This window comes from Atractosteus spatula, chromosome 4 (genome assembly GCF_055471065.1).
Source record: "Atractosteus spatula isolate fAtrSpa1 chromosome 4, fAtrSpa1.hap1, whole genome shotgun sequence".
NCBI lineage: Eukaryota > Metazoa > Chordata > Actinopteri > Semionotiformes > Lepisosteidae > Atractosteus > Atractosteus spatula.
Genome location: NC_142709.1, coordinates 33,977,443 through 34,000,815, shown reverse-complemented (window position 1 = coordinate 34,000,815; position 23,373 = coordinate 33,977,443). Strand labels below are relative to the sequence as shown.

Genomic DNA, 23,373 nt, shown 5'->3' with positions numbered 1-23,373 from the left:
GTGTGGTTCAAACTGGCTCAGCAGCCACTCACACCTCTGTGCCTCAGTACCTAAGGTGTGTTAATTGCTTCCTGTCAGGATGGCCAGTGTCTTCTTAACCTGTTGCTAATTGTGACCTGTTCGTCATCTGCATGAGGCGATCGTCAGTGCTCGCGGAACAAAAGAGAAGGGGGCGCTTTTAGGGCTTGGCGGTTGTGCTTCGACCAAAGCCATCTTCTGAGCACCTTAGAACACTCTCAGGCGCATCCAGTACACACCATTAGGAGAAACACGTTCCACAGCAGAGGGATGACACTTCTACTTGAAATGCGAGCTCTTTCAGAAAGAACGAGCACACTGCGAATTAGTGCAAAAGTCGACTCTGGTGGGACTCGAACCCACAACCTTTGAATGCCTTCACACACTCACCGTCTAGAAGTCCAATGCGCTATCCATTGCGCCACAGCTCACCTGACCTTTCACCCGAACCTTTAACCCTACCGTTCTGTGACATCACCAGTTACTTTAGAATTCTACACATTCCTGTGTCCACAGCACGGAGGACAGTGTCCCAGATCTGAAGCAGGAAAATCAGACGCAATACAGATCGTATTGTACACTGTCACAAGAGGGGTTCCCGTGCGGATCCTATTCCTTCTGGAGGCAGACTCTGTCCTGAGGTTCCATAGTGTAGTGGTTATCACGTCTGCTTTACACGCAGTAGGGCCTGGGTTCGATCCCCAGTGGAACCAAGATCGTTGTTCCTCCTAACCCCGTCCCCCGAAAGCCATCGCATCCTTCCTTTAACGTGATGAGTAAAATAGTAAAGATGTCTCTACCGTGAAATACTTGCAGCGTTAATGGTGTCAGAGCAAGGTGATCGCTCGGACGTGGTCTACTCCTGCCTCGTGTGCGACTGCGCTTCCTAGCAAACACAAAGGGGCTGCTGGTCTCCCTCAAGTTTTCCACAGTTCCTGTTCATCTCCCAGAATCACCAATGCACACACTGACTAGAAAAAGACATGAATATCACACGAGTTCCCCTTTTATGTTCTAAGTACATCAACATTCACTATTACCCCAAGACACAGAAAACCAGCATCTGCAGCCCCAAAAGATACTTCCAAGGGCCACAATGGATTCCCACGGGTCAGCAGTCCTTTTAGGTAACAAAGAGAGGGCGTTAGAAAGTCTATGACGCTACAAAGAAGAGCAGCTGCACATAGAAGAGGGATGCCACACATCCAATTTCCCAAATCTCTCTTTGGGCTATGTGGGGAGTCCTCCTGCAGGCTGCACCATGCATTCCCCTCATTTCAATAGCGGTTCACCAGGCCAGTTTCTATGGTCCTTGCCTAGAGCTAATCAAAGTCTCTGCACAGTACCTCCATTCCACTGCCAATGGCTCTCGTGATCTGCAGTTCCTGGACCCATGGTTCCTCTCCTGTGTGGTCTCGCAGCCTGCGGTTTCCCTTGCGCTGCCTGTCCTGGGTCGAGGGCTTTGCGGAAAGAGAGAGTGCCCCTCTATTCAGGCTCCCATCTTCTTAGCCCTTCCGTTAGCCACTCCCCCCCCCCCACCCAGGGGGTTTTCCACTGCTTATCAGGAGGAGGCCTGGGTCGTTTGAGAACTGGGAGTATGCAGACCTTAGGTGTTATGGGCCCTATCACTTCTTTGTTTCCTGCCCCCTCCCCCTCTGCCCAAGGTGTGGTTCAAACTGGCTCAGCAGCCACTCACACCTCTGTGCCTCAGTACCTAAGGTGTGTTAATTGCTTCCTGTCAGGATGGCCAGTGTCTTCTTAACCTGTTGCTAATTGTGACCTGTTCGTCATCTGCATGAGGCGATCGTCAGTGCTCGCGGAACAAAAGAGAAGGGGGCGCTTTTAGGGCTTGGCGGTTGTGCTTCGACCAAAGCCATCTTCTGAGCACCTTAGAACACTCTCAGGCGCATCCAGTACACACCATAAGGAGAAACACGTTCCACAGCAGAGGGATGACACTTCTACTTGAAATGCGAGCTCTTTCAGAAAGAACGAGCACACTGCGAATTAGTGCAAAAGTCAACTCTGGTGGGACTCGAACCCACAACCTTTGAATGTTTTCACACATTCACCGTCTAGAAGTCCAATGCGCTATCCATTGCGCCACAGAGCCACTGCTCACCTCACCTTTCACCCGAACCTTTAACCCTACCGTTCTGTGACATCACCAGTTACTTTAGAATTCTACACATTCCTGTGTCCACAGCACGGAGGACAGTGTCCCAGATCTGAAGCAGGAAAATCAGACGCAATACAGATCGTATTGTACACTGTCACAAGAGGGGTTCCCGTGCGGATCCTATTCCTTCTGGAGGCAGACTCTGTCCTGAGGTTCCATAGTGTAGTGGTTATCACGTCTGCTTTACACGCAGTAGGGCCTGGGTTCGATCCCCAGTGGAACCAAGATCGTTGTTCCTCCTAACCCCGTCCCCCGAAAGCCATCGCATCCTTCCTTTAACGTGATGAGTAAAATAGTAAAGATGTCTCTACCGTGAAATACTTGCAGCGTTAATGGTGTCAGAGCAAGGTGATCGCTCGGACGTGGTCTACTCCTGCCTCGTGTGCGACTGCGCTTCCTAGCAAACACAAAGGGGCTGCTGGTCTCTCTCAAGTTTTCCACAGTTCCTGTTCATCTCCCAGAATCACCAATGCACACACTGACTAGAAAAAGACATGAATATCACACAAGTTCCCCTTTTATGTTCTAAGTACATCAACATTCACTATTACCCCAAGACACAGAAAACCAGCATCTGCAGCCCCAAAAGATACTTCCAAGGGCCACAATGGATTCCCACGGGTCAGCAGTCCTTTTAGGTAACAAAGAGAGGGCGTTAGAAAGTCTATGACGCTACAAAGAAGAGCAGCTGCACATAGAAGAGGGATGCCACACATCCAATTTCCCAAATCTCTCTTTGGGCTATGTGGGGAGTCCTCCTGCAGGCTGCACCATGCATTCCCCTCATTTCAATAGCGGTTCACCAGGCCAGTTTCTATGGTCCTTGCCTAGAGCTAATCAAAGTCTCTGCACAGTACCTCCATTCCACTGCCAATGGCTCGCGTGATCTGCAGTTCCTGGACCCATGGTTCCTCTCCTGTGTGGTCTCGCAGCCTGCGGTTTCCCTTGCGCTGCCTGCCCTGGGTCGAGGGCTTTGCGGAAAGAGAGAGTGCCCCTCTATTCAGGCTCCCATCTTCTTAGCCCTTCCGTTAGCCACTCCCCCCCCCCACCCAGGGGGTTTTCCACTGCTTATCAGGAGGAGGCCTGGGTCGTTTGAGAACTGGGAGTATGCAGACCTTAGGTGTTATGGGCCCTATCACTTCTTTGTTTCCTGCCCCCTCCCCCTCTGCCCAAGGTGTGGTCCAAACTGGCTCAGCAGCCACTCACACCTCTGTGCCTCAGTACCTAAGGTGTGTTAATTGCTTCCTGTCAGGATGGCCAGTGTCTTCTTAACCTGTTGCTAATTGTGACCTGTTCGTCATCTGCATGAGGCGATCGTCAGTGCTCGCGGAACAAAAGAGAAGGGGGCGCTTTTAGGGCTTGGCGGTTGTGCTTCAACCAAAGCCATCTTCTGAGCACCTTAGAACACTCTCAGGCGCATCCAGTACACACCATAAGGAGAAACACGTTCCACAGCAGAGGGATGACACTTCTACTTGAAATGCGAGCTCTTTCAGAAAGAACGAGCACACTGCGAATTAGTGCAAAAGTCAACTCTGGTGGGACTCGAACCCACAACCTTTGAATGTTTTCACACACTCACCGTCTAGAAGTCCAATGCGCTATCCATTGCGCCACAGAGCCACTGCTCACCTCACCTTTCACCCGAACCTTTAACCCTACCGTTCTGTGACATCACCAGTTACTTTAGAATTCTACACATTCCTGTGTCCACAGCACGGAGGACAGTGTCCCAGATCTGAAGCAGGAAAATCAGACGCAATACAGATCGTATTGTACACTGTCACAAGAGGGGTTCCCGTGCGGATCCTATTCCTTCTGGAGGCAGACTCTGTCCTGAGGTTCCATAGTGTAGTGGTTATCACGTCTGCTTTACACGCAGTAGGGCCTGGGTTCGATCCCCAGTGGAACCAAGATCGTTGTTCCTCCTAACCCCGTCCCCCGAAAGCCATCGCATCCTTCCTTTAACGTGATGAGTAAAATAGTAAAGATGTCTCTACCGTGAAATACTTGCAGCGTTAATGGTGTCAGAGCAAGGTGATCGCTCGGACGTGGTCTACTCCTGCCTCGTGTGCGACTGTGCTTCCTAGCAAACACAAAGGGGCTGCTGGTCTCTCTCAAGTTTTCCACAGTTCCTGTTCATCTCCCAGAATCACCAATGCACACACTGACTAGAAAAAGACATGAATATCACACAAGTTCCCCTTTTATGTTCTAAGTACATCAACATTCACTATTACCCCAAGACACAGAAAACCAGCATCTGCAGCCCCAAAAGATACTTCCAAGGGCCACAATGGATTCCCACGGGTCAGCAGTCCTTTTAGGTAACAAAGAGAGGGCGTTAGAAAGTCTATGACGCTACAAAGAAGAGCAGCTGCACATAGAAGAGGGATGCCACACATCCAATTTCCCAAATCTCTCTTTGGGCTATGTGGGGAGTCCTCCTGCAGGCTGCACCATGCATTCCCCTCATTTCAATAGCGGTTCACCAGGCCAGTTTCTATGGTCCTTGCCTAGAGCTAATCAAAGTCTCTGCACAGTACCTCCATTCCACTGCCAATGGCTCTCGTGATCTGCAGTTCCTGGACCCATGGTTCCTCTCCTGTGTGGTCTCGCAGCCTGCGGTTTCCCTTGCGCTGCCTGTCCTGGGTCGAGGGCTTTGCGGAAAGAGAGAGTGCCCCTCTATTCAGGCTCCCATCTTCTTAGCCCTTCCGTTAGCCACTCCCCCCCCCCCACCCAGGGGGTTTTCCACTGCTTATCAGGAGGAGGCCTGGGTCGTTTGAGAACTGGGAGTATGCAGACCTTAGGTGTTATGGGCCCTATCACTTCTTTGTTTCCTGCCCCCTCCCCCTCTGCCCAAGGTGTGGTTCAAACTGGCTCAGCAGCCACTCACACCTCTGTGCCTCAGTACCTAAGGTGTGTTAATTGCTTCCTGTCAGGATGGCCAGTGTCTTCTTAACCTGTTGCTAATTGTGACCTGTTCGTCATCTGCATGAGGCGATCGTCAGTGCTCGCGGAACAAAAGAGAAGGGGGCGCTTTTAGGGCTTGGCGGTTGTGCTTCGACCAAAGCCATCTTCTGAGCACCTTAGAACACTCTCAGGCGCATCCAGTACACACCATTAGGAGAAACACGTTCCACAGCAGAGGGATGACACTTCTACTTGAAATGCGAGCTCTTTCAGAAAGAACGAGCACACTGCGAATTAGTGCAAAAGTCGACTCTGGTGGGACTCGAACCCACAACCTTTGAATGCCTTAACACACTCACCGTCTAGAAGTCCAATGCGCTATCCATTGCGCCACAGCTCACCTGACCTTTCACCCGAACCTTTAACCCTACCGTTCTGTGACATCACCAGTTACTTTAGAATTCTACACATTCCTGTGTCCACAGCACGGAGGACAGTGTCCCAGATCTGAAGCAGGAAAATCAGACGCAATACAGATCGTATTGTACACTGTCACAAGAGGGGTTCCCGTGCGGATCCTATTCCTTCTGGAGGCAGACTCTGTCCTGAGGTTCCATAGTGTAGTGGTTATCACGTCTGCTTTACACGCAGTAGGGCCTGGGTTTGATCCCCAGTGGAACCAAGATCGTTGTTCCTCCTAACCCCGTCCCCCGAAAGCCATCGCATCCTTCCTTTAACGTGATGAGTAAAATAGTAAAGATGTCTCTACCGTGAAATACTTGCAGCGTTAATGGTGTCAGAGCAAGGTGATCGCTCGGACGTGGTCTACTCCTGCCTCGTGTGCGACTGCGCTTCCTAGCAAACACAAAGGGGCTGCTGGTCTCCCTCAAGTTTTCCACAGTTCCTGTTCATCTCCCAGAATCACCAATGCACACACTGACTAGAAAAAGACATGAATATCACACGAGTTCCCCTTTTATGTTCTAAGTACATCAACATTCACTATTACCCCAAGACACAGAAAACCAGCATCTGCAGCCCCAAAAGATACTTCCAAGGGCCACAATGGATTCCCACGGGTCAGCAGTCCTTTTAGGTAACAAAGAGAGGGCGTTAGAAAGTCTATGACGCTACAAAGAAGAGCAGCTGCACATAGAAGAGGGATGCCACACATCCAATTTCCCAAATCTCTCTTTGGGCTATGTGGGGAGTCCTCCTGCAGGCTGCACCATGCATTCCCCTCATTTCAATAGCGGTTCACCAGGCCAGTTTCTATGGTCCTTGCCTAGAGCTAATCAAAGTCTCTGCACAGTACCTCCATTCCACTGCCAATGGCTCTCGTGATCTGCAGTTCCTGGACCCATGGTTCCTCTCCTGTGTGGTCTCGCAGCCTGCGGTTTCCCTTGCGCTGCCTGTCCTGGGTCGAGGGCTTTGCGGAAAGAGAGAGTGCCCCTCTATTCAGGCTCCCATCTTCTTAGCCCTTCCGTTAGCCACTCCCCCCCCCCCACCCAGGGGGTTTTCCACTGCTTATCAGGAGGAGGCCTGGGTCGTTTGAGAACTGGGAGTATGCAGACCTTAGGTGTTATGGGCCCTATCACTTCTTTGTTTCCTGCCCCCTCCCCCTCTGCCCAAGGTGTGGTTCAAACTGGCTCAGCAGCCACTCACACCTCTGTGCCTCAGTACCTAAGGTGTGTTAATTGCTTCCTGTCAGGATGGCCAGTGTCTTCTTAACCTGTTGCTAATTGTGACCTGTTCGTCATCTGCATGAGGCGATCGTCAGTGCTCGCGGAACAAAAGAGAAGGGGGCGCTTTTAGGGCTTGGCGGTTGTGCTTCGACCAAAGCCATCTTCTGAGCACCTTAGAACACTCTCAGGCGCATCCAGTACACACCATAAGGAGAAACACGTTCCACAGCAGAGGGATGACACTTCTACTTGAAATGCGAGCTCTTTCAGAAAGAACGAGCACACTGCGAATTAGTGCAAAAGTCGACTCTGGTGGGACTCGAACCCACAACCTTTGAACATCTTCACACACTCACCGTCTAGAAGTCCAATGCGCTATCCATTGCGCCACAGAGCCACTGCTCACCTCACCTTTCACCCGAACCTTTAACCCTACCGTTCTGTGACATCACCAGTTACTTTAGAATTCTACACATTCCTGTGTCCACAGCACGGAGGACAGTGTCCCAGATCTGAAGCAGGAAAATCAGACGCAACAGCTGGAATACAGATCGTATTGTACACTGTCACAAGAGGGGTTCCCGTGCGGATCCTATTCCTTCTGGAGGCAGACTCTGTCCTGAGGTTCCATAGTGTAGTGGTTATCACGTCTGCTTTACACGCAGTAGGGCCTGGGTTCGATCCCCAGTGGAACCAAGATCGTTGTTCCTCCTAACCCCGTCCCCCGAAAGCCATCGCATCCTTCCTTTAACGTGATGAGTAAAATAGTAAAGATGTCTCTACCGTGAAATACTTGCAGCGTTAATGGTGTCAGAGCAAGGTGATCGCTCGGACGTGGTCTACTCCTGCCTCGTGTGCGACTGCGCTTCCTAGCAAACACAAAGGGGCTGCTGGTCTCTCTCAAGTTTTCCACAGTTCCTGTTCATCTCCCAGAATCACCAATGCACACACTGACTAGAAAAAGACATGAATATCACACAAGTTCCCCTTTTATGTTCTAAGTACATCAACATTCACTATTACCCCAAGACACAGAAAACCAGCATCTGCAGCCCCAAAAGATACTTCCAAGGGCCACAATGGATTCCCACGGGTCAGCAGTCCTTTTAGGTAACAAAGAGAGGGCGTTAGAAAGTCTATGACGCTACAAAGAAGAGCAGCTGCACATAGAAGAGGGATGCCACACATCCAATTTCCCAAATCTCTCTTTGGGCTATGTGGGGAGTCCTCCTGCAGGCTGCACCATGCATTCCCCTCATTTCAATAGCGGTTCACCAGGCCAGTTTCTATGGTCCTTGCCTAGAGCTAATCAAAGTCTCTGCACAGTACCTCCATTCCACTGCCAATGGCTCTCGTGATCTGCAGTTCCTGGACCCATGGTTCCTCTCCTGTGTGGTCTCGCAGCCTGCGGTTTCCCTTGCGCTGCCTGTCCTGGGTCGAGGGCTTTGCGGAAAGAGAGAGTGCCCCTCTATTCAGGCTCCCATCTTCTTAGCCCTTCCGTTAGCCACTCCCCCCCCCCCACCCAGGGGGTTTTCCACTGCTTATCAGGAGGAGGCCTGGGTCGTTTGAGAACTGGGAGTATGCAGACCTTAGGTGTTATGGGCCCTATCACTTCTTTGTTTCCTGCCCCCTCCCCCTCTGCCCAAGGTGTGGTTCAAACTGGCTCAGCAGCCACTCACACCTCTGTGCCTCAGTACCTAAGGTGTGTTAATTGCTTCCTGTCAGGATGGCCAGTGTCTTCTTAACCTGTTGCTAATTGTGACCTGTTCGTCATCTGCATGAGGCGATCGTCAGTGCTCGCGGAACAAAAGAGAAGGGGGCGCTTTTAGGGCTTGGCGGTTGTGCTTCGACCAAAGCCATCTTCTGAGCACCTTAGAACACTCTCAGGCGCATCCAGTACACACCATAAGGAGAAACACGTTCCACAGCAGAGGGATGACACTTCTACTTGAAATGCGAGCTCTTTCAGAAAGAACGAGCACACTGCGAATTAGTGCAAAAGTCAACTCTGGTGGGACTCGAACCCACAACCTTTGAATGTTTTCACACACTCACCGTCTAGAAGTCCAATGCGCTATCCATTGCGCCACAGAGCCACTGCTCACCTCACCTTTCACCCGAACCTTTAACCCTACCGTTCTGTGACATCACCAGTTACTTTAGAATTCTACACATTCCTGTGTCCACAGCACGGAGGACAGTGTCCCAGATCTGAAGCAGGAAAATCAGACGCAACAGCTGGAATACAGATCGTATTGTACACTGTCACAAGAGGGGTTCCCGTGCGGATCCTATTCCTTCTGGAGGCAGACTTGGTCCTGAGGTTCCATAGTTTAGTGTTTATCACGTCTGCTTTACACGCAGTAGGGCCTGGGTTTGATCCCCAGTGGAACCAAGATCGTTGTTCCTCCTAACCCCGTCCCCCGAAAGCCATCGCATCCTTCCTTTAACGTGATGAGTAAAATAGTAAAGATGTCTCTACCGTGAAATACTTGCAGCGTTAATGGTGTCAGAGCAAGGTGATCGCTCGGACGTGGTCTACTCCTGCCTCGTGTGCGACTGCGCTTCCTAGCAAACACAAAGTGGCTGCTGGTCTCCCTCAAGTTTTCCACAGTTCCTGTTCATCTCCCAGAATCACCAATGCACACACTGACTAGAAAAAGACATGAATATCACACGAGTTCCCCTTTTATGTTCTAAGTACATCAACATTCACTATTACCCCAAGACACAGAAAACCAGCATCTGCAGCCCCAAAAGATACTTCCAAGGGCCACAATGGATTCCCACGGGTCAGCAGTCCTTTTAGGTAACAAAGAGAGGGCGTTAGAAAGTCTATGACGCTACAAAGAAGAGCAGCTGCACATAGAAGAGGGATGCCACACATCCAATTTCCCAAATCTCTCTTTGGGCTATGTGGGGAGTCCTCCTGCAGGCTGCACCATGCATTCCCCTCATTTCAATAGCGGTTCACCAGGCCAGTTTCTATGGTCCTTGCCTAGAGCTAATCAAAGTCTCTGCACAGTACCTCCATTCCACTGCCAATGGCTCTCGTGATCTGCAGTTCCTGGACCCATGGTTCCTCTCCTGTGTGGTCTCGCAGCCTGCGGTTTCCCTTGCGCTGCCTGTCCTGGGTCGAGGGCTTTGCGGAAAGAGAGAGTGCCCCTCTATTCAGGCTCCCATCTTCTTAGCCCTTCCGTTAGCCACTCCCCCCCCCCCACCCAGGGGGTTTTCCACTGCTTATCAGGAGGAGGCCTGGGTCGTTTGAGAACTGGGAGTATGCAGACCTTAGGTGTTATGGGCCCTATCACTTCTTTGTTTCCTGCCCCCTCCCCCTCTGCCCAAGGTGTGGTTCAAACTGGCTCAGCAGCCACTCACACCTCTGTGCCTCAGTACCTAAGGTGTGTTAATTGCTTCCTGTCAGGATGGCCAGTGTCTTCTTAACCTGTTGCTAATTGTGACCTGTTCGTCATCTGCATGAGGCGATCGTCAGTGCTCGCGGAACAAAAGAGAAGGGGGCGCTTTTAGGGCTTGGCGGTTGTGCTTCGACCAAAGCCATCTTCTGAGCACCTTAGAACACTCTCAGGCGCATCCAGTACACACCATAAGGAGAAACACGTTCCACAGCAGAGGGATGACACTTCTACTTGAAATGCGAGCTCTTTCAGAAAGAACGAGCACACTGCGAATTAGTGCAAAAGTCGACTCTGGTGGGACTCGAACCCACAACCTTTGAACATCTTCACACACTCATCGTCTAGAAGTCCAATGCGCTATCCATTGCGCCACAGAGCCACTGCTCACCTCACCTTTCACCCGAACCTTTAACCCTACCGTTCTGTGACATCACCAGTTACTTTAGAATTCTACACATTCCTGTGTCCACAGCACGGAGGACAGTGTCCCAGATCTGAAGCAGGAAAATCAGACGCAACAGCTGGAATACAGATCGTATTGTACACTGTCACAAGAGGGGTTCCCGTGCGGATCCTATTCCTTCTGGAGGCAGACTCTGTCCTGAGGTTCCATAGTGTAGTGGTTATCACGTCTGCTTTACACGCAGTAGGGCCTGGGTTCGATCCCCAGTGGAACCAAGATCGTTGTTCCTCCTAACCCCGTCCCCCGAAAGCCATCGCATCCTTCCTTTAACGTGATGAGTAAAATAGTAAAGATGTCTCTACCGTGAAATACTTGCAGCGTTAATGGTGTCAGAGCAAGGTGATCGCTCTGACGTGGTCTACTCCTGCCTCGTGTGCGACTGCGCTTCCTAGCAAACACAAAGGGGCTGCTGGTCTCTCTCAAGTTTTCCACAGTTCCTGTTCATCTCCCAGAATCACCAATGCACACACTGACTAGAAAAAGACATGAATATCACACAAGTTCCCCTTTTATGTTCTAAGTACATCAACATTCACTATTACCCCAAGACACAGAAAACCAGCATCTGCAGCCCCAAAAGATACTTCCAAGGGCCACAATGGATTCCCACGGGTCAGCAGTCCTTTTAGGTAACAAAGAGAGGGCGTTAGAAAGTCTATGACGCTACAAAGAAGAGCAGCTGCACATAGAAGAGGGATGCCACACATCCAATTTCCCAAATCTCTCTTTGGGCTATGTGGGGAGTCCTCCTGCAGGCTGCACCATGCATTCCCCTCATTTCAATAGCGGTTCACCAGGCCAGTTTCTATGGTCCTTGCCTAGAGCTAATCAAAGTCTCTGCACAGTACCTCCATTCCACTGCCAATGGCTCTCGTGATCTGCAGTTCCTGGACCCATGGTTCCTCTCCTGTGTGGTCTCGCAGCCTGCGGTTTCCCTTGCGCTGCCTGTCCTGGGTCGAGGGCTTTGCGGAAAGAGAGAGTGCCCCTCTATTCAGGCTCCCATCTTCTTAGCCCTTCCGTTAGCCACTCCCCCCCCCCCACCCAGGGGGTTTTCCACTGCTTATCAGGAGGAGGCCTGGGTCGTTTGAGAACTGGGAGTATGCAGACCTTAGGTGTTATGGGCCCTATCACTTCTTTGTTTCCTGCCCCCTCCCCCTCTGCCCAAGGTGTGGTTCAAACTGGCTCAGCAGCCACTCACACCTCTGTGCCTCAGTACCTAAGGTGTGTTAATTGCTTCCTGTCAGGATGGCCAGTGTCTTCTTAACCTGTTGCTAATTGTGACCTGTTCGTCATCTGCATGAGGCGATCGTCAGTGCTCGCGGAACAAAAGAGAAGGGGGCGCTTTTAGGGCTTGGCGGTTGTGCTTCGACCAAAGCCATCTTCTGAGCACCTTAGAACACTCTCAGGCGCATCCAGTACACACCATAAGGAGAAACACGTTCCACAGCAGAGGGATGACACTTCTACTTGAAATGCGAGCTCTTTCAGAAAGAACGAGCACACTGCGAATTAGTGCAAAAGTCAACTCTGGTGGGACTCGAACCCACAACCTTTGAATGTTTTCACACACTCACCGTCTAGAAGTCCAATGCGCTATCCATTGCGCCACAGAGCCACTGCTCACCTCACCTTTCACCCGAACCTTTAACCCTACCGTTCTGTGACATCACCAGTTACTTTAGAATTCTACACATTCCTGTGTCCACAGCACGGAGGACAGTGTCCCAGATCTGAAGCAGGAAAATCAGACGCAACAGCTGGAATACAGATCGTATTGTACACTGTCACAAGAGGGGTTCCCGTGCGGATCCTATTCCTTCTGGAGGCAGACTTGGTCCTGAGGTTCCATAGTTTAGTGTTTATCACGTCTGCTTTACACGCAGTAGGGCCTGGGTTTGATCCCCAGTGGAACCAAGATCGTTGTTCCTCCTAACCCCGTCCCCCGAAAGCCATCGCATCCTTCCTTTAACGTGATGAGTAAAATAGTAAAGATGTCTCTACCGTGAAATACTTGCAGCGTTAATGGTGTCAGAGCAAGGTGATCGCTCGGACGTGGTCTACTCCTGCCTCGTGTGCGACTGCGCTTCCTAGCAAACACAAAGTGGCTGCTGGTCTCCCTCAAGTTTTCCACAGTTCCTGTTCATCTCCCAGAATCACCAATGCACACACTGACTAGAAAAAGACATGAATATCACACGAGTTCCCCTTTTATGTTCTAAGTACATCAACATTCACTATTACCCCAAGACACAGAAAACCAGCATCTGCAGCCCCAAAAGATACTTCCAAGGGCCACAATGGATTCCCACGGGTCAGCAGTCCTTTTAGGTAACAAAGAGAGGGCGTTAGAAAGTCTATGACGCTACAAAGAAGAGCAGCTGCACATAGAAGAGGGATGCCACACATCCAATTTCCCAAATCTCTCTTTGGGCTATGTGGGGAGTCCTCCTGCAGGCTGCACCATGCATTCCCCTCATTTCAATAGCGGTTCACCAGGCCAGTTTCTATGGTCCTTGCCTAGAGCTAATCAAAGTCTCTGCACAGTACCTCCATTCCACTGCCAATGGCTCTCGTGATCTGCAGTTCCTGGACCCATGGTTCCTCTCCTGTGTGGTCTCGCAGCCTGCGGTTTCCCTTGCGCTGCCTGTCCTGGGTCGAGGGCTTTGCGGAAAGAGAGAGTGCCCCTCTATTCAGGCTCCCATCTTCTTAGCCCTTCCGTTAGCCACTCCCCCCCCCCCACCCAGGGGGTTTTCCACTGCTTATCAGGAGGAGGCCTGGGTCGTTTGAGAACTGGGAGTATGCAGACCTTAGGTGTTATGGGCCCTATCACTTCTTTGTTTCCTGCCCCCTCCCCCTCTGCCCAAGGTGTGGTTCAAACTGGCTCAGCAGCCACTCACACCTCTGTGCCTCAGTACCTTAGGTGTGTTAATTGCTTCCTGTCAGGATGGCCAGTGTCTTCTTAACCTGTTGCTAATTGTGACCTGTTCGTCATCTGCATGAGGCGATCGTCAGTGCTCGCGGAACAAAAGAGAAGGGGGCGCTTTTAGGGCTTGGCGGTTGTGCTTCGACCAAAGCCATCTTCTGAGCACCTTAGAACACTCTCAGGCGCATCCAGTACACACCATAAGGAGAAACACGTTCCACAGCAGAGGGATGACACTTCTACTTGAAATGCGAGCTCTTTCAGAAAGAACGAGCACACTGCGAATTAGTGCAAAAGTTGACTCTGGTGGGACTCGAACCCACAACCTTTGAATGTTTTTACACACTCACCGTCTAGAAGTCCAATGCGCTATCCATTGCGCCACAGAGCCACTGCTCACCTCACCTTTCACCCGAACCTTTAACCCTACCGTTCTGTGACATCACCAGTTACTTTAGAATTCTACACATTCCTGTGTCCACAGCACGGAGGACAGTGTCCCAGATCTGAAGCAGGAAAATCAGACGCAACAGCTGGAATACAGATCGTATTGTACACTGTCACAAGAGGGGTTCCCGTGCGGATCCTATTCCTTCTGGAGGCAGACTTGGTCCTGAGGTTCCATAGTTTAGTGTTTATCACGTCTGCTTTACACGCAGTAGGGCCTGGGTTTGATCCCCAGTGGAACCAAGATCGTTGTTCCTCCTAACCCCGTCCCCCGAAAGCCATCGCATCCTTCCTTTAACGTGATGAGTAAAATAGTAAAGATGTCTCTACCGTGAAATACTTGCAGCGTTAATGGTGTCAGAGCAAGGTGATCGCTCGGACGTGGTCTACTCCTGCCTCGTGTGCGACTGCGCTTCCTAGCAAACACAAAGTGGCTGCTGGTCTCCCTCAAGTTTTCCAAAGTTCCTGTTCAACTCCCAGAATCACCAATGCACACACTGACTAGAAAAAGACATGAATATCACACGAGTTCCCCTTTTATGTTCTAAGTACATCAACATTCACTATTACCCCAAGACACAGAAAACCAGCATCTGCAGCCCCAAAAGATACTTCCAAGGGCCACAATGGATTCCCACGGGTCAGCAGTCCTTTTAGGTAACAAAGAGAGGGCGTTAGAAAGTCTATGACGCTACAAAGAAGAGCAGCTGCACATAGAAGAGGGATGCCACACATCCAATTTCCCAAATCTCTCTTTGGGCTATGTGGGGAGTCCTCCTGCAGGCTGCACCATGCAATCCCCTCATTTCAATAGCGGTTCACCAGGCCAGTTTCTATGGTCCTTGCCTAGAGCTAATCAAAGTCTCTGCACAGTACCTCCATTCCACTGCCAATGGCTCGCGTGATCTGCAGTTCCTGGACCCATGGTTCCTCTCCTGTGTGGTCTCGCAGCCTGCGGTTTCCCTTGCGCTGCCTGTCCTGGGTCGAGGGCTTTGCGGAAAGAGAGAGTGCCCCTCTATTCAGGCTCCCATCTTCTTAGCCCTTCCGTTAGCCACTCCCCCCCCCCCACCCAGGGGGTTTTCCACTGCTTATCAGGAGGAGGCCTGGGTCGTTTGAGAACTGGGAGTATGCAGACCTTAGGTGTTATGGGCCCTATCACTTCTTTGTTTCCTGCCCCCTCCCCCTCTGCCCAAGGTGTGGTTCAAACTGGCTCAGCAGCCACTCACACCTCTGTGCCTCAGTACCTAAGGTGTGTTAATTGCTTCCTGTCAGGATGGCCAGTGTCTTCTTAACCTGCTGCTAATTGTGACCTGTTCGTCATCTGCATGAGGCGATCGTCAGTGCTCGCGGAACAAAAGAGAAGGGGGCGCTTTTAGGGCTTGGCGGTTGTGCTTCGACCAAAGCCATCTTCTGAGCACCTTAGAACACTCTCAGGCGCATCCAGTACACACCATAAGGAGAAACACGTTCCACAGCAGAGGGATGACACTTCTACTTGAAATGCGAGCTCTTTCAGAAAGAACGAGCACACTGCGAATTAGTGCAAAGGTCGACTCTGGTGGGACTCGAACCCACAACCTTTGAATGCCTTCACACACTCACCGTCTAGAAGTCCAATGCGCTATCCATTGCGCCACTGCTCACCTGACCTTTCACCCGAACCTTTAACCCTACCGTTCTGTGACATCACCAGTTACTTTAGAATTCTACACATTCCTGTGTCCACAGCACGGAGGACAGTGTCCCAGATCTGAAGCAGGAAAATCAGACGCAATACAGATCGTATTGTACACTGTCACAAGAGGGGTTCCCGTGCGGATCCTATTCCTTCTGGAGGCAGACTCTGTCCTGAGGTTCCATAGTGTAGTGGTTATCACGTCTGCTTTACACGCATTAGGGCCTGGGTTTGATCCCCAGTGGAACCAAGATCGTTGTTCCTCCTAACCCCGTCCCCCGAAAGCCATCGCATCCTTCCTTTAACGTGATGAGTAAAATAGTAAAGATGTCTCTACCGTGAAATACTTGCAGCGTTAATGGTGTCAGAGCAAGGTGATCGCTCGGACGTGGTCTACTCCTGCCTCGTGTGCGACTGCGCTTCCTAGCAAACACAAAGGGGCTGCTGGTCTCCCTCAAGTTTTCCACAGTTCCTGTTCATCTCCCAGAATCACCAATGCACACACTGACTAGAAAAAGACATGAATATCACACGAGTTCCCCTTTTATGTTCTAAGTACATCAACATTCACTATTACCCCAAGACACAGAAAACCAGCATCTGCAGCCCCAAAAGATACTTCCAAGGGCCACAATGGATTCCCACGGGTCAGCAGTCCTTTAAGGTAACAAAGAGAGGGCGTTAGAAAGTCTATGACGCTACAAAGAAGAGCAGCTGCACATAGAAGAGGGATGCCACACATCCAATTTCCCAAATCTCTCTTTGGGCTATGTGGGGAGTCCTCCTGCAGGCTGCACCATGCATTCCCCTCATTTCAATAGCGGTTCACCAGGCCAGTTTCTATGGTCCTTGCCTAGAGCTAATCAAAGTCTCTGCACAGTACCTCCATTCCACTGCCAATGGCTCGCGTGATCTGCAGTTCCTGGACCCATGGTTCCTCTCCTGTGTGGTCTCGCAGCCTGCGGTTTCCCTTGCGCTGCCTGTCCTGGGTCGAGGGCTTTGCGGAAAGAGAGAGTGCCCCTCTATTCAGGCTCCCATCTTCTTAGCCCTTCCGTTAGCCACTCCCCCCCCCCCACCCAGGGGGTTTTCCACTGCTTATCAGGAGGAGGCCTGGGTCGTTTGAGAACTGGGAGTATGCAGACCTTAGGTGTTATGGGCCCTATCACTTCTTTGTTTCCTGCCCCCTCCCCCTCTGCCCAAGGTGTGGTTCAAACTGGCTCAGCAGCCACTCACACCTCTGTGCCTCAGTACCTAAGGTGTGTTAATTGCTTCCTGTCAGGATGGCCAGTGTCTTCTTAACCTGCTGCTAATTGTGACCTGTTCGTCATCTGCATGAGGCGATCGTCAGTGCTCGCGGAACAAAAGAGAAGGGGGCGCTTTTAGGGCTTGGCGGTTGTGCTTCGACCAAAGCCATCTTCTGAGCACCTTAGAACACTCTCAGGCGCATCCAGTACACACCATAAGGAGAAACACGTTCCACAGCAGAGGGATGACACTTCTACTTGAAATGCGAGCTCTTTCAGAAAGAACGAGCACACTGCGAATTAGTGCAAAAGTCGACTCTGGTGGGACTCGAACCCACAACCTTTGAATGTCTTCACACACTCACCGTCTAGAAGTCCAATGCGCTATCCATTGCGCCACAGAGCCACTGCTCACCTCACCTTTCACCCGAACCTTTAACCCTACCGTTCTGTGACATCACCAGTTACTTTAGAATTCTACACATTCCTGTGTCCACAGCACGGAGGACAGTGTCCCAGATCTGAAGCAGGAAAATCAGACGCAATACAGATCGTATTGTACACTGTCACAAGAGGGGTTCCCGTGCGGATCCTATTCCTTCTGGAGGCAGACTCTGTCCTGAGGTTCCATAGTGTAGTGGTTATCACGTCTGCTTTACACGCAGTAGGGCCTGGGTTCGATCCCCAGTGGAACCAAGATCGTTGTTCCTCCTAACCCCGTCCCCCGAAAGCCATCGCATCCTTCCTTTAACGTGATGAGTAAAATAGTAAAGATGTCTCTACCGTGAAATACTTGCAGCGTTAATGGTGTCAGAGCAAGGTGATCGCTCGGACGTGGTTTACTCCTGCCTCGTGTGCGACTGCTCTTCCTAGTGTTAGAAAGTCTTTGACGCTACAAAGAAGAGCAGCTACACATAGAGGACCCCTATCAATTCTTTGTTTCCTGCCACCTCCACCTCTGCCCAAGGTGTGGTTCAAACTGGCTCAACAGCCACTCACACCTCTGTGCCTCAGTACCTAAGGTGTGTTAATTGCCTCCTGTCAGGATGGTCAGTGTGTTCTTATCCTGTTTCTAATTGTGCCCTGCTGTTGTTTGTTGTCTGCCTCAGAAAACTTGAAGTGTAAAATCTTGGGGTGGAGGCATACATTTCACAATCCTGGCTACTAACGCAACTTAATTAATCACAGCCTGTTCCTCCTTCTACAGTTTGCATTCTGTGACAATCTCAAATTCAAGCCACAGAGCTGTCTAAACCTTTACTCAGTGCGGTATGAGGTTTGATGTAAACTGTATTGACGGGAAAGTGTATTTTAAGGCCCACTGCCTAATGCCCTTACATTTCACTTAGGCGCTCGTTAGTGATCGCGGAAAAATAGAGAAGAAGGCACTTTTAGGGCTGGGGTCTTGGGTTTGCGCAGCCAAGTGGCATAAGGTGCTGATTTTTAGGTTTCAGGGGGGTGGGCTCGAATTCCACCGGTGTCAGAGCGCATTGCATCGCACGGGATGTGTTTTAAAGCAACTTCACAGAAAAATATCAGAAACAAGAGAGCCATGTAGAATCTTTCTAAAAGGAGGGCTTCTACACCAGGGAGGCTTTGCGTTTCTTTGGTCTTTCAGAGTCTTCGGGGCATTTTTTAAACTGCTGGTTAGATGACGCGATCAAGCTATCTAGTCACCAGGAATGATCCATTCAAACGCCAAAGTAGTGCATGGTAGTAGGTGACGGGGCAGAGAAGAAAAAAAGAACACTCCACAAGACTAAGCAGTCAGTAAAATAGTTTTTATTTGATTTCAGTTTGCCTCCCGACCTTTCTCTATTATGTCTTTAAATAAAATAAATGCAGTCTGACTACACCACCCTCAATACAGGTGAGGGAACTTTTTCTTATAATGCTCAGGTTCTTTTACTCCGCTGACCCATACTAATTCACAGGCAAGACACCAACTTGACTTAATCAGACATGTATTCAATTCAGATACACCAAACAACTCCTGCTACTGTAAGACTAAGAAGCAAATGCTTAAAATTAGATAGCGAAACAACCCACTTGCTCCTGAAGGACTGAATGCGTCGACCAAATCCATTTGTTGAGCACCTTAGAAGACTCTCAGATGCATCAAGTACGCACCATAAGGAGAAAGGCAAGTAACAGCAAACGGTGACACTTCTACTTGAAATACAAGCTCTTTAAGAAGAGCAAAGACACTGCAAGTTAGTGCAGAAGGTAACTCTGGGGGTATTTGAACCCACACCCTTTAGATGCCTTTTTTAACATCAATGTTCAGAAATCTAATGAGCTATTCATTGCCCCACAGAGCAATGCCTTTCCTGGTTTTTCACCTGACCTTTTAAACTTACCATTCTGTGACCTCACCAGTTACTTTAGAATTCTGTAAGCAGTTTTAATGTCTACTTTTGACGCAGAAGAGCCTGTTCAATCCCTGGTGTGAGCATGTTTGTTGCTCGTCATAACATTTTAATTCCATTTTAATCTCCACTGTCCAATCACATTACATCACAATCAGATGCTGATTAGTTCTTGAAGAAAAAGATAAGAAGGCACTTTCATGAGTGTACCTCAGGCTTAGTGTGGCCCAGTGGTCACGTTTGCTAGTTTTTTAACTTTAGTTCCTTCAAGTTAATGGGTTGGAATCCAACCACTGCCAAAGCACATTGCAATGCAAAGAAGCATTTTAATGATACTGTGCAGAAAAACGAATGAAAACAGAAAAAAGCCTGAAAGAAAGAAATCTTTTACACTCGTGAAAGCATGCAAATTTTGCATTTGTTAGATTACACATGTAATAATAATAATAATAATAATTTCTTACACGTATATAGCCCTTTTCTGGACACTCCACTCAAAGTGCTTTACAGGTATTGGGGATGCCCCTCCACCAATGCACAGCATCCACCTGGATGATGTGACGGCAGCCATAGTGCACCAGAATGCTCCCCACACATCAGCTATCAGTGGGGAAGAGAACAGAGTGATGAAGCCAATTCATAGATGGGGATTCTTAGGGGGCCATGATTGGTAAAGGCCAATGGGACGCTGGAGTTCCACCCCTATTCTTTTCAAGAAAAGCCCCAGGATTTTTAATGACCACTGAGAGGCAGGACCTTGACTTTACAACTCATCTAAAGAACAGCACCATTTTACAGTATAGTATCCCGCTCACTATACTGGGCCATTAGGACCCACACAGACAGCAGGGTGAGCACCCCCTGCTAGCCACACTAACACCTCTTCCAGCAGCAACTAGCTTTTTCCAGGAAGTCCCCCATTCAATTACTGACTAGGCTCACAACTGCTTAGCTTTAGGGGGTTGCCATTTTTGAGATGCAGGGTGATATGGCTTCTGGCGTTTACAGTACTCTATATAACTCTTAAAGGCTTTTAAAACATCTTGAACACATTTTCTCATCACCAGAAATGATGCTTTCAAATACAGTTAGTATTGGAAGGTTGTATTTGCTCCTAACAAGTTCCAGATTTTCCAATTTCCTATGACAAAAGTTTAAGAGAGATTATCGCTCTCTACAGACAACAACAAAAAAACACAAGAAACACAAGGGACGTGTATTTATTGTGAGTCCAAGTTGGGCAGCACACACTTAAGGGTCTTTGCTGCAAGTGGATCCCCAATGTCACCACACCCCTTTCAGACCACTGGGCAAATTTTCTGCTCTACCATTGGAGCTAATTCCCCTTTTCATGTACTCTCCTCTGAGAGTAGTGCTGTATATGGCCCCCCTCCGGGCCTCTCTTCCATAGTAATACACTAAATGAGAGCCTTTTGGACTTTTTACCTGCCTTGTTATTGTTTTTGACACATTCCATCTAAATAATAGCTCGACTGAGGGTCTCTGACCCATATTATTTGCAGTTCCCAAAGCCCAGAGACCAGTCCGCCCAAGCTACACCACCCTTGACCAGTCCCCTGTACCAGCTCCACTCACTGTTTTGTCACTGTCTCAGCCCTGGCCTGTCACATGGACTTAGGTCATCATGGTATGGACAGATGCCTTATGGGAATAGGAGTTCTACTGCTACTAAGTCCCTTATGGGTAGTATCAGTGCCAGGATACCCTTCAATTTTGTGTCAGTTTTACAATATCTGTGTTGGTGTGACAGATGCACACCAACCTCTGTCAGTGTCTAGGTTCTGTAGTGTCCTCACTGCCATAGCAGCCACAGGCTAGGACTCTGGTACCTTCTGGTATCTCCTGAACCATAGCAGACACCTATCTCTATGGGCAGTGTACAGCACACATTTTACAAAGACTTCTGAGCCTTGGCTCAGCAAAGTCTTCACCTTTTGTGGTAGATACCCACATCTCTTGGTCTTTGACCTGAGTTTAACAAAAAAGTTTCAAGGAGAAATTCTTATATGCTACATAGTCCTATCTGTTCTGTTCTATATCATGTCCTATAAAAGAAAATCCAACGTGTTTCACCATTTCCAAATCTGTTCAGTCTTGTTATCTAGGTATGCTTCCTTCTGTCTCCCTGAGGAAGAAAGACAGCACAGTTCTTCGGTTGTCTGTAACATCCTTTTCAGTCTCCAGAGTCCTACACAACTTGTTCTTTTGTACTCCCTGGATAAGCTCTACAAAAATACAGGATAGAAAAAGAAAAGAGCCCCCATGTCTCCTTGCTCCAGCCTCTGAAATCTACTCTTCAGTGGCCAAAGCTTATATATCCCCTCTCAGACCAGAACTCTAGGGTTTGAATAAGGGGCCAGGGTCTCAAGGTGATCACAACAGGGAAGGAGTAAAGGGGAGACAGGCATCTTTCAAACCAAATAACTGTTAATGATCAGGAGGCACAGAGCACTGTCCCAGCTTCTCCAGGATAATCAGGTAGGATGCCTGGAAGGAGGTGTCAATGAAATACTGATCACACTGTACGGTGCCTCACTACGTTAGTGCATTGTAATGTGCAGGGCAATATGTACAAATTGCAAATACCTAACAATGAATTATCTGATTGCAAATATTGACAGTAGTATAGCAATGCACTGTAATATTGGTTGAAATCATAAGTGACAACAAAGGCAACCGCTGAGCTTGGATGAAAAGTGGCCTGTGGAAAAAGTGTTTACCCCAGTCTATGGAAGTAGGCATGAGAAGTTCAGTAAAGTCAGTTCACTCTGATAATCACACCATGTGGTGACAGTAGCCCAGGCAGCAGGAAGTGAATGTGTCAAACCAGTTTCTCAGTATCTGAGAACAGACAATGCTCTTCTGGATCTGAAGAGGTTTGTCCAAATGTAGGAGAGCTGAAGAGCCTTGATAGTTGTAACAGTTTATTAAGTATAGTTGTATAGCTATAGTTGTTGTTAAGGATTGTTGTAACAGTTTATTAAGCACTGGAAGTCTCAGGACATTCAAAGACATGACAGAGAACTGGTGTTTTAAGGTTTTATGCTTCTCTGCAACTTTGAACCTGGTGATTTGTGGTAAGCTTCCCCACGTTGTCTGAGAGATCTAAATGATGTGTCAACATAAACACTCAAACACACACTTAGATCCTCTTCTCGCTCTAAGCTTCCCCATTTGTTTTTAAAGTTTGTGCTTTCTACTGTTGTGGAATTTTATCGAAGAAGAGCCAGGAGAGGTATTCTCATTCACTCAGTAAGGTATTTATTCATATTGCAATATGGGAAAAAGCCATCGCCCGTCTGTGCAGAGAAGTGAAAGCTGATTCAAAAGCAAGCAGGGAGAGCCCTTGTTTTATATCTTTTTTAAGCTAATGCAACACTTCAAGGACAGGCAAAGCAGTAATTTTCCATTCCTTATAGGTTTCTGCTTTAAGCAAAGAAGAGCAGTTATTCAAATAGTTTCTCATACTCCCTTCTTCAAGCAGCAGAGATAAACATTATTAAAACATCCCGTGCCCTTGACGAGTTGGGTGCTATCACACTTTGTTCTAAGTATCCAGCTGCTTCTGCAGCACAGCTCTGTCCGTAAACAACATTTTTAGGATAAAACACCTTTTCTCAGTAACTTTCCATTACACTACCTACAGAACTAAGTGCATTTGTCTATACTAATAATAATCTGTCAGGTGTTAGACCAGTCTTGAATTTTATCTAAAAAAAATATTTTCATTTGCTGCTTCTATGGTATATGCAAATCCTCTTAATCAGGTGTCATCTGAAAAGTTGACTAGTTTAATAACTATCCATATCCATATCAAAATCCATATCTTTGGCATACATTAGGAATTAGCAGAGGTCTTAGTACATATCCCTGTGGTACATATCCCTCACCCCAATTTGAGCATTCTTCATTTATCTTTTTCCTTTATCTACATCTCCTGGTTTCCATTTCAGTAAATTTTTTGTGTGTCATTGGAGGAAAGCCTCAGTCGATGTATTTAACTATGACTAAACTTTTGGG

General features: G+C 48.8%; 16 non-coding genes across 16 annotated transcripts; 8 read left to right on the top strand and 8 right to left on the bottom strand.

The window, feature by feature from the left end:
- The first annotated feature begins 658 nt into the window (after window positions 1-658).
- On the top strand, window positions 659-731 carry trnav-uac (transfer RNA valine (anticodon UAC)). Its single transcript has one exon. It is a non-coding gene; the product is annotated as a tRNA-Val (tRNA).
- A 1,307-nt stretch (window positions 732-2,038) lies between these two features.
- trnar-ucu (transfer RNA arginine (anticodon UCU)) lies at window positions 2,039-2,131 on the bottom strand. Its single transcript has 2 exons — window positions 2,095-2,131; window positions 2,039-2,074 (listed from the first exon to the last, which is right to left on the bottom strand). It is a non-coding gene; the product is annotated as a tRNA-Arg (tRNA).
- Window positions 2,132-2,348: 217 nt separating this feature from the next.
- Window positions 2,349-2,421, top strand: trnav-uac (transfer RNA valine (anticodon UAC)). Its single transcript has one exon. It is a non-coding gene; the product is annotated as a tRNA-Val (tRNA).
- Window positions 2,422-3,727: 1,306 nt separating this feature from the next.
- Window positions 3,728-3,820, bottom strand: trnar-ucu (transfer RNA arginine (anticodon UCU)). Its single transcript has 2 exons — window positions 3,784-3,820; window positions 3,728-3,763 (listed from the first exon to the last, which is right to left on the bottom strand). It is a non-coding gene; the product is annotated as a tRNA-Arg (tRNA).
- Window positions 3,821-4,037: 217 nt separating this feature from the next.
- trnav-uac (transfer RNA valine (anticodon UAC)) lies at window positions 4,038-4,110 on the top strand. The gene has a single exon. It is a non-coding gene; the product is annotated as a tRNA-Val (tRNA).
- A 1,609-nt stretch (window positions 4,111-5,719) lies between these two features.
- Window positions 5,720-5,792, top strand: trnav-uac (transfer RNA valine (anticodon UAC)). Its single transcript has one exon. It is a non-coding gene; the product is annotated as a tRNA-Val (tRNA).
- Window positions 5,793-7,099: 1,307 nt separating this feature from the next.
- Window positions 7,100-7,192, bottom strand: trnar-ucu (transfer RNA arginine (anticodon UCU)). The gene is made up of 2 exons: window positions 7,156-7,192; window positions 7,100-7,135 (listed from the first exon to the last, which is right to left on the bottom strand). It is a non-coding gene; the product is annotated as a tRNA-Arg (tRNA).
- Window positions 7,193-7,418: 226 nt separating this feature from the next.
- Window positions 7,419-7,491, top strand: trnav-uac (transfer RNA valine (anticodon UAC)). Its single transcript has one exon. It is a non-coding gene; the product is annotated as a tRNA-Val (tRNA).
- A 1,307-nt stretch (window positions 7,492-8,798) lies between these two features.
- trnar-ucu (transfer RNA arginine (anticodon UCU)) lies at window positions 8,799-8,891 on the bottom strand. The gene is made up of 2 exons: window positions 8,855-8,891; window positions 8,799-8,834 (listed from the first exon to the last, which is right to left on the bottom strand). It is a non-coding gene; the product is annotated as a tRNA-Arg (tRNA).
- Window positions 8,892-10,497: 1,606 nt separating this feature from the next.
- On the bottom strand, window positions 10,498-10,590 carry trnar-ucu (transfer RNA arginine (anticodon UCU)). The gene is made up of 2 exons: window positions 10,554-10,590; window positions 10,498-10,533 (listed from the first exon to the last, which is right to left on the bottom strand). It is a non-coding gene; the product is annotated as a tRNA-Arg (tRNA).
- A 226-nt stretch (window positions 10,591-10,816) lies between these two features.
- On the top strand, window positions 10,817-10,889 carry trnav-uac (transfer RNA valine (anticodon UAC)). Its single transcript has one exon. It is a non-coding gene; the product is annotated as a tRNA-Val (tRNA).
- Window positions 10,890-12,196: 1,307 nt separating this feature from the next.
- On the bottom strand, window positions 12,197-12,289 carry trnar-ucu (transfer RNA arginine (anticodon UCU)). The gene is made up of 2 exons: window positions 12,253-12,289; window positions 12,197-12,232 (listed from the first exon to the last, which is right to left on the bottom strand). It is a non-coding gene; the product is annotated as a tRNA-Arg (tRNA).
- Window positions 12,290-13,895: 1,606 nt separating this feature from the next.
- Window positions 13,896-13,988, bottom strand: trnar-ucu (transfer RNA arginine (anticodon UCU)). Its single transcript has 2 exons — window positions 13,952-13,988; window positions 13,896-13,931 (listed from the first exon to the last, which is right to left on the bottom strand). It is a non-coding gene; the product is annotated as a tRNA-Arg (tRNA).
- Window positions 13,989-15,896: 1,908 nt separating this feature from the next.
- On the top strand, window positions 15,897-15,969 carry trnav-uac (transfer RNA valine (anticodon UAC)). The gene has a single exon. It is a non-coding gene; the product is annotated as a tRNA-Val (tRNA).
- A 1,307-nt stretch (window positions 15,970-17,276) lies between these two features.
- trnar-ucu (transfer RNA arginine (anticodon UCU)) lies at window positions 17,277-17,369 on the bottom strand. The gene is made up of 2 exons: window positions 17,333-17,369; window positions 17,277-17,312 (listed from the first exon to the last, which is right to left on the bottom strand). It is a non-coding gene; the product is annotated as a tRNA-Arg (tRNA).
- A 217-nt stretch (window positions 17,370-17,586) lies between these two features.
- Window positions 17,587-17,659, top strand: trnav-uac (transfer RNA valine (anticodon UAC)). Its single transcript has one exon. It is a non-coding gene; the product is annotated as a tRNA-Val (tRNA).
- Window positions 17,660-23,373: the final 5,714 nt, after the last annotated feature.